Genomic DNA, 14,339 nt, shown 5'->3' on the forward strand with positions numbered 1-14,339 from the left:
AGTCAGCCGGTATAATGTGAAGACAGAAAGCAAACCGGTATAATTTGAAGTCAGAAAGCAAACCAGTATAATTTGAAGACAGAAAGCAAACCGGTATAATTTGAAGACAGAAAGTCAGCCAGTATAATGTGAAGACAGAAAGCAAACCGGTATAATTTGAAGTCAGAAAGCAAACCAGTATAATTTGAAGACAGAAAGCAAACCGGTATAATTTGAAGTCAGAAAGCAAACCAGTATAATTTGAAGACAGAAAGCAAACCAGTATAATTTGAAGACAAAAAGCAAACCAGTATAATTTGAAGACAGAAAGCAAACCAGTATAATTTGAAGTCAAAAAGCAAACCGGTATAATTTGAAGACAAAAAGCAAACCAGTATAATTTGAAGACAGAAAGCAAACCGGTATAATTTGAAGACAGAAAGCAAACCGGTATAATTTGAAGACAGAAAGTCAGCCGGTATAATGTGAAGACAGAAAGCAAACCGGTATAATTTGAAGACAGAAAGTCAGCCGGTATAATTTGAAGACAGAAAGCAAACCGGTATAATTTGAAGACAGAAAGTCAGCCGGTATAATGTGAAGACAGAAAGCAAACCAGTATAATGTGAACACAGAAAGCAAAGCAGTATAATTTGAAGTCAGAAAGCAAACCGGTATAATTTGAAGACAGAAAGCAAACCAGTATAATTTGAAGACAGAAAGCAAACCGGAATAATTTGAAGTCAGAAAGCAAACCAGTATAATTTGAAGACAGAAAGCAAACCAGTATAATTTGAAGACAGAAAGCAAACCGGAATAATTTGAAGACAGAAAGTCAGCCGGTATAATGTGAAGACAGAAAGCAAACCGGTATAATTTGAAGTCAGAAAGCAAACCAGTATAATTTGAAGACAGAAAGCAAACCGGTATAATTTGAAGACAGAAAGTCAGCCAGTATAATGTGAAGACAGAAAGCAAACCGGTATAATTTGAAGTCAGAAAGCAAACCAGTATAATTTGAAGACAGAAAGCAAACCGGAATAATTTGAAGACAGAAAGTCAGCCGGTATAATGTGAAGACAGAAAGCAAACCGGTATAATTTGAAGACAGAAAGCAAACCGGTATAATTTGAAGACAGAAAGTCAGCCGGTATAATTTGAAGACAGAAAGCAAACCGGTATAATTTGAAGACAAAAAGCAAACCAGTATAATTTGAAGACAGAAAGCAAACCGGTGTAATTTGAAGACAGAAAGCAAACCAGTATAATTTGAAGACAAAAAGCAAACCAGTATAATTTGAAGACAGAAAGCAAACCGGTATAATTTGAAGACAGAAAGCAAACCAGTATAATTTGAAGACAAAAAGCAAACCATTATAATTTGAAGACAGAAAGCAAACCAGTATAATTTGAAGACAAAAAGCAAACCGGTATAATTTGAAGACAAAAAGCAAACCAGTATAATTTGAAGACAGAAAGCAAACCGGTGTAATTTGAACACAGAAAGCAAATAGTATAATTTGAAGACAAAAAGCAAACCAGTATAATTTGAAGACAGAAAGCAAACCGCTGCAATTTGAAGACAGAAAGCAAACCAGTATAATTTGAAGACAGAAAGCAAACCGGTATAATTTGAAGACAGAAAGCAAACCGGTATAATTTGAAGACAGAAAGCAAACCGGTGTAATTTGAAGACAGAAAGTCAGCTGGTATAATGTGAAGACAGAAAGTCAGCCGGTATAATTTGAAGACAGAAAGCAAACCGGTATAATTTGAAGACAGAAAGTCAGCCGGTATAATGTGAAGACAGAAAGTCAGCCGGTATAATGTGAAGACAGAAAGCAAACCGGTATAATTTGAAGACAGAAAGCAAACCAGTATAATTTGAAGACAAATAGCAAACCAGTATAATTTGAAGACAGAAAGCAAACCAGTATAATTTGAAGACAGAAAGCAAACCAGTATAATTTGAAGACAGAAAGTAAAACCGGTATAATTTGAAGACAGAAAGCAAACCAGTATAATTTGAAGACAGAAAGCAAACAGTATAATTTGAAGACAGAAAGCAAACCGGTATAATTTGAAGACAGAAAGCAAACCAGTATAATTTGAAGACAGAAAGCAAACCGGTATAATTTGAAGACAGAAAGCAAACCGGTATAATTTGAAGACAAAAAGCAAACCAGTATAATTTGAAGACAGAAAGCAAACAGTATAATTTGAAGACAGAAAGCAAACCGGTATAATTTGAAGACAAAAAGCAAACCAGTATAATTTGAAGACAGAAAGCAAACCGGTGTAATTTGAAGACAGAAAGCAAACCAGTATAATTTGAAGACAAAAAGCAAACCAGTATAATTTGAAGACAGAAAGCAAACCGGTATAATTTGAAGACAGAAAGTCAGCCGGTATAATGTGAAGACAGAAAGCAAACTGGTATAATTTGAAGACAGAAAGCAAACCAGTATAATTTGAAGACAAATAGCAAACCAGTATAATTTGAAGACAGAAAGCAAACCAGTATAATTTGAAGACAGAAAGCAAACCAGTATAATTTGAAGACAGAAAGCAAACCGGTATAATTTGAAGACAGAAAGCAAACCAGTATAATTTGAAGACAGAAAGCAAACAGTATAATTTGAAGACAGAAAGCAAACCGGTATAATTTGAAGACAGAAAGCAAACCAGTATAATTTGAAGACAGAAAGCAAACCGGTATAATTTGAAGACAGAAAGCAAACCGGTATAATTTGAAGACAAAAAGCAAACCAGTATAATTTGAAGACAGAAAGCAAACAGTATAATTTGAAGACAGAAAGCAAACCGGTATAATTTGAAGACAAAAAGCAAACCGGTATAAATTGAAGACAAAAAGCAAACCGGTATAATTTGAAGACAGAAAGCAAACCAGTATAATTTGAAGTCAAAAAGCAAACAGTATAATTTGAAGACAGAAAGCAAACCGGTATAATTTGAAGACAAAAAGCAAACCGGTATAAATTGAAGACAAAAAGCAAACCGGTATAATTTGAAGACAGAAAGCAAACCGGTATAATTTGAAGACAGAAAGCAAACCAGTATAATTTGAAGACAGAAAGCAAACCAGTATAATTTGAAGACAGAAAGCAAACCGGTATAATTTGAAGACAGAAAGCACAGCAGTATAATTTGAAGACAGAAAGCAAACCGGTATAATTTGAAGACAGAAAGCAAACCAGTATAATTTGAAGACAGAAAGCAAACAGTATAATTTGAAGACAGAAAGCAAACCAGTATAATTTGAAGTCAAAAAGCAAACAGTATAATTTGAAGACAGAAAGCAAACCGGTATAATTTGAAGACAAAAAGCAAACCGGTATAATTTGAAGACAAAAAGCAAACCGGTATAATTTGAAGACAGAAAGCAAACCGGTATAATTTGAAGACAGAAAGCAAACCAGTATAATTTGAAGACAGAAAGCAAACCAGTATAATTTGAAGACAGAAAGCAACCCGGTATAATTTGAAGACAGAAAGCACAGCAGTATAATTTGAAGTCAAAAAGCAAACAGTATAATTTGAAGACAGAGAACAAACCGGTATAATGTGAAGACAAAAAGCAAACCGGTATAATTTGAAGACAATAAGCAAACCAGTATAATTTGAAGACAGAAAGCAAATCGGTATAATTTGAAGACAGAAAGCAAACCGGTATAATTTGAAGACAAAAAGCAAACCGGTATAATTTGAAGACAAAAAGCAAACCAGTATAATTTGAAGACAGAAAGCAAATCGGTATAATTTGAAGACAGAAAGCAAACCAGTATAATTTGAAGACAGAAAGCAAACCAGTATAATTTGAAGACAGAAAGCAAACCAGTATAATTTGAAGACAGAAAGCAAACCGGTATAATTTGAAGACAAAAAGCAAATCGGTATAATTTGAAGACAAAAAGCAAACCAGTATAATTTGAAGACAGAAAGCAAACCGGTATAATTTGAAGACAGAAAGCAAACCAGTATAATTTGAAGACAGAAAGCAAACCAGTATAATTTGAAGAGAGAAGGCAAACCGGTATAATTTGAAGACAGAAAGCAAACCAGTATAATTTGAAGAGAGAAGGCAAACCGGTATAATTTGAAGACAGAAAGCAAACCAGTATAATTTGAAGACAGAAAGCAAACCGGTATAATTTGAAGACAGAAAGTCAGCCGGTATAATGTGAAGACAGAAAGCAAACCGGTATAATTTGAAGACAGAAAGTCAGCCGGTATAATGTGAAGACAGAAAGCAAACCAGTATAATTTGAAGTGAAAAAGAAACAGTATAATTTGAAGACAGAAAGCAAACCAGTATAATTTGAAGACAAAAACCAAATCAGTATAATTTGAAGCCAAAAAGCAAACCAGTATAATTTGAAGACAGAAAGCAAACCGGTATAATTTGAAGGCAGCAAGCCAACCGGTATAATACGAAGACAGAAAGCAAACCAGTATAATTTGAAGACAAAAAGCAAACCAGTATAATTTGAAGACAGAAACCAAACCGGTGTAATTTGAAGACAGAAAGCAAACCAGTATAATTTGAAGACAAAAAGCAAACCGGTATAATTTGAAGACAAAAAGCAAACCAGTATAATTTGAAGACAGAAACCAAACCGGTGTAATTTGAAGACAGAAAGCAAACCAGTATAATTTGAAGACAAAAAGCAAAGCAGTATAATTTGAAGACAGAAACCAAACTGGTGTAATTTGAAGACAGAAAGCAAACCGGTATAATTTGAAGACAGAAAGCACACCAGTATAATTTGAAGTCAAAAAGCAAACCAGTATAATTTGAAGACAGAGAACAAACCGGTATAATATGAAGACAAAAAGCAAACCGGTATAATTTGAAGACAAAAAGCAAACCAGTATAATTTGAAGACAGAAAGCAAATCGGTATAATTTGAAGACAGAAAGCAAACCAGTATAATTTGAAGACAGAAAGCAAACCAGTATAATTTGAAGACAGAAGGCAAACCGGTATAATTTGAAGACAAAAAGCAAACCGGTATAATTTGAAGACAAAAAGCAAACAGTATAATTTGAAGACAGAAAGCAAACCGGTATAATTTGAAGACAGAAAGCAAACCAGTATAATTTGAAGACAGAAAGCAAACCGGTATAATTTGAAGACAGAAAGCAAACCAGTATAATTTGAAGTAAAAAAGCAAACCGGTATAATTTGAAGACAAAAAGCAAACCAGTATAATTTGAAGACAGAAAGCAAACCGGTATAATTTGAAGACAGAAAGCAAACCGGTATAATTTGAAGACAGAAAGTCAGCCGGTATAATGTGAAGACAGAAAGCAAACCGGTATAATTTGAAGACAGAAAGTCAGCCGGTATAATTTGAAGACAGAAAGCAAACCGGTATAATTTGAAGACAGAAAGTCAGCCGGTATAATGTGAAGACAGAAAGCAAACCAGTATAATGTGAACACAGAAAGCAAAGCAGTATAATTTGAAGACAGAAAGCAAACCAGTATAATTTGAAGTCAGAAAGCAAACCGGTATAATTTGAAGACAGAAAGCAAACCAGTATAATTTGAAGACAGAAAGCAAACCGGAATAATTTGAAGTCAGAAAGCAAACCAGTATAATTTGAAGACAGAAAGCAAACCAGTATAATTTGAAGACAGAAAGCAAACCGGAATAATTTGAAGACAGAAAGTCAGCCGGTATAATGTGAAGACAGAAAGCAAACCGGTATAATTTGAAGTCAGAAAGCAAACCAGTATAATTTGAAGACAGAAAGCAAACCGGTATAATTTGAAGTCAGAAAGCAAACCAGTATAATTTGAAGACAGAAAGCAAACCGGTATAATTTGAAGTCAGAAAGCAAACCAGTATAATTTGAAGACAGAAAGCAAACCAGTATAATTTGAAGACAAAAAGCAAACCAGTATAATTTGAAGACAGAAAGCAAACCAGTATAATTTGAAGTCAAAAAGCAAACCGGTATAATTTGAAGACAAAAAGCAAACCAGTATAATTTGAAGACAGAAAGCAAACCGGTATAATTTGAAGACAGAAAGCAAACCGGTATAATTTGAAGACAGAAAGTCAGCCGGTATAATGTGAAGACAGAAAGCAAACCGGTATAATTTGAAGACAGAAAGTCAGCCGGTATAATTTGAAGACAGAAAGCAAACCGGTATAATTTGAAGACAGAAAGTCAGCCGGTATAATGTGAAGACAGAAAGCAAACCAGTATAATGTGAACACAGAAAGCAAAGCAGTATAATTTGAAGTCAGAAAGCAAACCGGTATAATTTGAAGACAGAAAGCAAACCAGTATAATTTGAAGACAGAAAGCAAACCGGAATAATTTGAAGTCAGAAAGCAAACCAGTATAATTTGAAGACAGAAAGCAAACCAGTATAATTTGAAGACAGAAAGCAAACCGGAATAATTTGAAGACAGAAAGTCAGCCGGTATAATGTGAAGACAGAAAGCAAACCGGTATAATTTGAAGTCAGAAAGCAAACCAGTATAATTTGAAGACAGAAAGCAAACCGGTATAATTTGAAGACAGAAAGTCAGCCAGTATAATGTGAAGACAGAAAGCAAACCGGTATAATTTGAAGTCAGAAAGCAAACCAGTATAATTTGAAGACAGAAAGCAAACCGGAATAATTTGAAGACAGAAAGTCAGCCGGTATAATGTGAAGACAGAAAGCAAACCGGTATAATTTGAAGACAGAAAGCAAACCGGTATAATTTGAAGACAGAAAGTCAGCCGGTATAATGTGAAGACAGAAAGCAAACCGGTATAATTTGAAGACAGAAAGTCAGCCGGTATAATTTGAAGACAGAAAGCAAACCGGTATAATTTGAAGACAGAAAGTCAGCCGGTATAATGTGAAGACAGAAAGCAAACCAGTATAATGTGAACACAGAAAGCAAAGCAGTATAATTTGAAGTCAGAAAGCAAACCGGTATAATTTGAAGACAGAAAGCAAACCAGTATAATTTGAAGACAGAAAGCAAACCGGAATAATTTGAAGTCAGAAAGCAAACCAGTATAATTTGAAGACAGAAAGCAAACCAGTATAATTTGAAGACAGAAAGCAAACCGGAATAATTTGAAGACAGAAAGTCAGCCGGTATAATGTGAAGACAGAAAGCAAACCGGTATAATTTGAAGTCAGAAAGCAAACCAGTATAATTTGAAGTCAGAAAGCAAACCAGTATAATTTGAAGACAGAAAGCAAACCGGTATAATTTGAAGACAGAAAGTCAGCCAGTATAATGTGAAGACAGAAAGCAAACCGGTATAATTTGAAGTCAGAAAGCAAACCAGTATAATTTGAAGACAGAAAGCAAACCGGTATAATTTGAAGTCAGAAAGCAAACCAGTATAATTTGAAGACAGAAAGCAAACCAGTATAATTTGAAGACAAAAAGCAAACCAGTATAATTTGAAGACAGAAAGCAAACCAGTATAATTTGAAGTCAAAAAGCAAACCGGTATAATTTGAAGACAAAAAGCAAACCAGTATAATTTGAAGACAGAAAGCAAACCGGTATAATTTGAAGACAGAAAGCAAACCGGTATAATTTGAAGACAGAAAGTCAGCCGGTATAATGTGAAGACAGAAAGCAAACCGGTATAATTTGAAGACAGAAAGTCAGCCGGTATAATGTGAAGACAGAAAGCAAACCAGTATAATGTGAACACAGAAAGCAAAGCAGTATAATTTGAAGTCAGAAAGCAAACCGGTATAATTTGAAGACAGAAAGCAAACCAGTATAATTTGAAGACAGAAAGCAAACCGGAATAATTTGAAGTCAGAAAGCAAACCAGTATAATTTGAAGACAGAAAGCAAACCAGTATAATTTAAAGACAGAAAGCAAACCGGAATAATTTGAAGACAGAAAGTCAGCCGGTATAATGTGAAGACAGAAAGCAAACCGGTATAATTTGAAGTCAGAAAGCAAACCAGTATAATTTGAAGACAGAAAGCAAACCGGTATAATTTGAGGTCAGAAAGCAAACCGGTATAATTTGAAGTCAGAAAGCAAACCAGTATAAATTGAAGACAGAAAGCAAACCAGTATAATTTGAAGACAGAAAGCAAACCGGAATAATTTGAAGACAGAAAGTCAGCCGGTATAATGTGAAGACAGAAAGCAAACCGGTATAATTTGAAGTCAGAAAGCAAACCAGTATAATTTGAAGACAGAAAGCAAACCGGTATAATTTGAAGACAGAAAGTCAGCCAGTATAATGTGAAGACAGAAAGCAAACCGGTATAATTTGAAGTCAGAAAGCAAACCAGTATAATTTGAAGACAGAAAGCAAACCGGTATAATTTGAAGTCAGAAAGCAAACCAGTATAATTTGAAGACAGAAAGCAAACCAGTATAATTTGAAGACAAAAAGCAAACCAGTATAATTTGAAGACAGAAAGCAAACCGGTATAATTTGAAGACAGAAAGTCAGCCGGTATAATGTGAAGACAGAAAGCAAACCGGTATAATTTGAAGACAGAAAGTCAGCCGGTATAATGTGAAGACAGAAAGCAAACAGTATAATTTGAAGTAAAAAAACAAACAGTATAATTTGAAGACAGAAAGCAAACAGTATAATTTGAAGACAAAAAGCAAACCGGTATAATTTGAAGACAAAAAGCAAACCGGTATAATTTGAAGACAGAAAGCAAACCAGTATAATTTGAAGACAGAAAGCAAACCGGTATAATTTGAAGACAGAAAGCACAGCAGTATAATTTGAAGTCAAAAACCAAATCGGTATAATTTGAAGACAAAAAGCAAACCAGTATAATTTGAAGACAGAAAGCAAACCGGTATAATTTGAAGACAAAAAGCAAACCAGTATAATTTGAAGACAGAAAGCAAACCGGTGTAATTTGAAGACAGAAAGCAAACCAGTATAATTTGAAGACAAAAAGCAAACCAGTATAATTTGAAGACAGAAAGCAAACCGGTATAATTTGAAGACAAAAAGCAAATCAGTATAATTTGAAGACAGAAAGCAAACCGGTGTAATTTGAAGACAGAAAGCAAACCAGTATAATTTGAAGACAAAAAGCAAACCAGTATAATTTGAAGACAGAAAGCAAACCGGTATAATTTGAAGACAGAAAGTCAGCCGGTATAATGTGAAGACAGAAAGCAAACCGGTATAATTTGAAGACAGAAAGCAAACCAGTATAATTTGAAGACAAATAGCAAACCAGTATAATTTGAAGACAGAAAGCAAACCAGTATAATTTGAAGACAGAAAGCAAACCAGTATAATTTGAAGACAGAAAGCAAACCAGTATAATTTGAAGACAGAAAGCAAACAGTATAATTTGAAGACAGAAAGCAAACAGTATAATTTGAAGTCAAAAAGCAAACAGTATAATTTGAAGACAGAAAGCAAACCGGTGTAATTTGAAGACAGAAAGCAAACCAGTATAATTTGAAGACAAAAAGCAAACCAGTATAATTTGAAGACAGAAAGCAAACCGGTATAATTTGAAGACAGAAAGTCAGCCGGTATAATGTGAAGACAGAAAGCAAACCGGTATAATTTGAAGACAGAAAGCAAACCAGTATAATTTGAAGACAAATAGCAAACCAGTATAATTTGAAGACAGAAAGCAAACCAGTATAATTTGAAGACAGAAAGCAAACAGTATAATTTGAAGACAGAAAGCAAACCAGTATAATTTGAAGACAGAAAGCAAACCAGTATAATTTGAAGACAGAAAGCAAACCGGTATAATTTGAAGACAGAAAGCAAAGCAGTATAATTTGAAGACAAAAAGCAAACAGTATAATTTGAAGACAGAAAGCAAACCAGTATAATTTGAAGACAGAAAGCAAACCGGTATAATTTGAAGACAGAAAGCAAACAGCATAATTTGAAGACAAAAAGCAAACAGTATAATTTGAAGACAGAAAGCAAACAGTATAATTTGAAGTCAAAAAGCAAACAGTATAATTTGAAGACAGAAAGCAAACAGGTATAATTTGAAGACAAAAAGCAAACCGGTATAATTTGAAGACAGAAAGCAAACCGGTATAATTTGAAGACAAAAAGCAAACCGGTATAATTTGAAGACAGAAAGCAAACCGGTATAATTTGAAGACAGAAAGCAAACCAGTATAATTTGAAGTCAAAAAGCAAACAGTATAATTTAAAGACAGAAAGCAAACCGGTATAATTTGAAGACAAAAAGCAAACCGGTATAATTTGAAGACAAAAAGCAAACCGGTATAATTTGAAGACAGAAAGCAAACCGGTATAATTTGAAGACAGAAAGCAAACCAGTATAATTTGAAGACAGAAAGCAAACCAGTATAATTTGAAGACAGAAAGCAAACCGGTATAATTTGAAGACAGAAAGCAAACCAGTATAATTTGAAGACAGAAAGCAAACAGTATAATTTGAAGACAGAAAGCAAACCGGTATAATTTGAAGACAGAAAGCAAACCGGTATAATTTGAAGACAGAAAGCAAACCAGTATAATTTGAAGACAGAAAGCAAACCAGTATAATTTGAAGACAGAAAGCAAACCAGTATAATTTGAAGACAGAAAGCAAACCGGTATAATTTGAAGACAGAAAGCAAACCAGTATAATTTGAAGACAGAAAGCAAACCGGTATAATTTGAAGACAGAGAACAAACCGGTATAATGTGAAGACAGAAAGCAAACCAGTATAATTTGAAGACAGAAAGCAAACAGTATAATTTGAAGACAGAAAGCAAACCGGTATAATTTGAAGACAGAAAGCAAATCAGTATAATTTGAAGACAGAAAGCAAATCAGTATAATTTGAAGACAGAAAGCAAACAGTATAATTTGAAGACAGAAAGCAAACCAGTATAATTTGAAGACAGAAAGCAAACCAGTATAATTTGAAGACAGAAAGCAAACCGGAATAATTTGAAGACAGAAAGTCAGCCGGTATAATGTGAAGACAGAAAGCAAACCGGTATAATTTGAAGTCAGAAAGCAAACCAGTATAATTTGAAGTCAGAAAGCAAACCAGTATAATTTGAAGACAGAAAGCAAACTGGTATAATTTGAAGACAGAAAGTCAGCCAGTATAATGTGAAGACAGAAAGCAAACCGGTATAATTTGAAGTCAGAAAGCAAACCAGTATAATTTGAAGACAGAAAGCAAACCGGTATAATTTGAAGTCAGAAAGCAAACCAGTATAATTTGAAGACAGAAAGCAAACCAGTATAATTTGAAGACAAAAAGCAAACCAGTATAATTTGAAGACAGAAAGCAAACCAGTATAATTTGAAGTCAAAAAGCAAACCGGTATAATTTGAAGACAAAAAGCAAACCAGTATAATTTGAAGACAGAAAGCAAACCGGTATAATTTGAAGACAGAAAGCAAACCGGTATAATTTGAAGACAGAAAGTCAGCCGGTATAATGTGAAGACAGAAAGCAAACCGGTATAATTTGAAGACAGAAAGTCAGCCGGTATAATGTGAAGACAGAAAGCAAACCAGTATAATGTGAACACAGAAAGCAAAGCAGTATAATTTGAAGTCAGAAAGCAAACCGGTATAATTTGAAGACAGAAAGCAAACCAGTATAATTTGAAGACAGAAAGCAAACCGGAATAATTTGAAGTCAGAAAGCAAACCAGTATAATTTGAAGACAGAAAGCAAACCAGTATAATTTAAAGACAGAAAGCAAACCGGAATAATTTGAAGACAGAAAGTCAGCCGGTATAATGTGAAGACAGAAAGCAAACCGGTATAATTTGAAGTCAGAAAGCAAACCAGTATAATTTGAAGACAGAAAGCAAACCGGTATAATTTGAGGTCAGAAAGCAAACCGGTATAATTTGAAGTCAGAAAGCAAACCAGTATAAATTGAAGACAGAAAGCAAACCAGTATAATTTGAAGACAGAAAGCAAACCGGAATAATTTGAAGACAGAAAGTCAGCCGGTATAATGTGAAGACAGAAAGCAAACCGGTATAATTTGAAGTCAGAAAGCAAACCAGTATAATTTGAAGACAGAAAGCAAACCGGTATAATTTGAAGACAGAAAGTCAGCCAGTATAATGTGAAGACAGAAAGCAAACCGGTATAATTTGAAGTCAGAAAGCAAACCAGTATAATTTGAAGACAGAAAGCAAACCGGTATAATTTGAAGTCAGAAAGCAAACCAGTATAATTTGAAGACAGAAAGCAAACCAGTATAATTTGAAGACAAAAAGCAAACCAGTATAATTTGAAGACAGAAAGCAAACCGGTATAATTTGAAGACAGAAAGTCAGCCGGTATAATGTGAAGACAGAAAGCAAACCGGTATAATTTGAAGACAGAAAGTCAGCCGGTATAATGTGAAGACAGAAAGCAAACAGTATAATTTGAAGTAAAAAAACAAACAGTATAATTTGAAGACAGAAAGCAAACAGTATAATTTGAAGACAAAAAGCAAACCGGTATAATTTGAAGACAAAAAGCAAACCGGTATAATTTGAAGACAGAAAGCAAACCAGTATAATTTGAAGACAGAAAGCAAACCGGTATAATTTGAAGACAGAAAGCACAGCAGTATAATTTGAAGTCAAAAACCAAATCGGTATAATTTGAAGACAAAAAGCAAACCAGTATAATTTGAAGACAGAAAGCAAACCGGTATAATTTGAAGACAAAAAGCAAACCAGTATAATTTGAAGACAGAAAGCAAACCGGTGTAATTTGAAGACAGAAAGCAAACCAGTATAATTTGAAGACAAAAAGCAAACCAGTATAATTTGAAGACAGAAAGCAAACCGGTATAATTTGAAGACAAAAAGCAAATCAGTATAATTTGAAGACAGAAAGCAAACCGGTGTAATTTGAAGACAGAAAGCAAACCAGTATAATTTGAAGACAAAAAGCAAACCAGTATAATTTGAAGACAGAAAGCAAACCGGTATAATTTGAAGACAGAAAGTCAGCCGGTATAATGTGAAGACAGAAAGCAAACCGGTATAATTTGAAGACAGAAAGCAAACCAGTATAATTTGAAGACAAATAGCAAACCAGTATAATTTGAAGACAGAAAGCAAACCAGTATAATTTGAAGACAGAAAGCAAACCAGTATAATTTGAAGACAGAAAGCAAACCGGTATAATTTGAAGACAGAAAGCAAACCAGTATAATTTGAAGACAGAAAGCAAACAGTATAATTTGAAGACAGAAAGCAAACAGTATAATTTGAAGTCAAAAAGCAAACAGTATAATTTGAAGACAGAAAGCAAACCGGTGTAATTTGAAGACAGAAAGCAAACCAGTATAATTTGAAGACAAAAAGCAAACCAGTATAATTTGAAGACAGAAAGCAAACCGGTATAATTTGAAGACAGAAAGTCAGCCGGTATAATGTGAAGACAGAAAGCAAACCGGTATAATTTGAAGACAGAAAGCAAACCAGTATAATTTGAAGACAAATAGCAAACCAGTATAATTTGAAGACAGAAAGCAAACCAGTATAATTTGAAGACAGAAAGCAAACAGTATAATTTGAAGACAGAAAGCAAACCAGTATAATTTGAAGACAGAAAGCAAACCAGTATAATTTGAAGACAGAAAGCAAACCGGTATAATTTGAAGACAGAAAGCAAAGCAGTATAATTTGAAGACAAAAAGCAAACAGTATAATTTGAAGACAGAAAGCAAACCAGTATAATTTGAAGACAGAAAGCAAACCGGTATAATTTGAAGACAGAAAGCAAACAGCATAATTTGAAGACAAAAAGCAAACAGTATAATTTGAAGACAGAAAGCAAACAGTATAATTTGAAGTCAAAAAGCAAACAGTATAATTTGAAGACAGAAAGCAAACAGGTATAATTTGAAGACAAAAAGCAAACCGGTATAATTTGAAGACAGAAAGCAAACCGGTATAATTTGAAGACAAAAAGCAAACCGGTATAATTTGAAGACAGAAAGCAAACCGGTATAATTTGAAGACAGAAAGCAAACCAGTATAATTTGAAGTCAAAAAGCAAACAGTATAATTTGAAGACAGAAAGCAAACCGGTATAATTTGAAGACAAAAAGCAAACCGGTATAATTTGAAGACAAAAAGCAAACCGGTATAATTTGAAGACAGAAAGCAAACCGGTATAATTTGAAGACAGAAAGCAAACCAGTATAATTTGAAGACAGAAAGCAAACCAGTATAATTTGAAGACAGAAAGCAAACCGGTATAATTTGAAGACAGAAAGCAAACCAGTATAATTTGAAGACAGAAAGCAAACAGTATAATTTGAAGACAGAAAGCAAACCGGTATAATTTGAAGACAGAAAGCAAACCGGTATAATTTGAAGACAGAAAGCAAACCAGTATAAT

This window comes from Myxine glutinosa, chromosome 8, assembly GCF_964187855.1.
Source record: "Myxine glutinosa chromosome 8, kmMyxGlut1.1, whole genome shotgun sequence".
NCBI lineage: Eukaryota > Metazoa > Chordata > Myxini > Myxiniformes > Myxinidae > Myxine > Myxine glutinosa.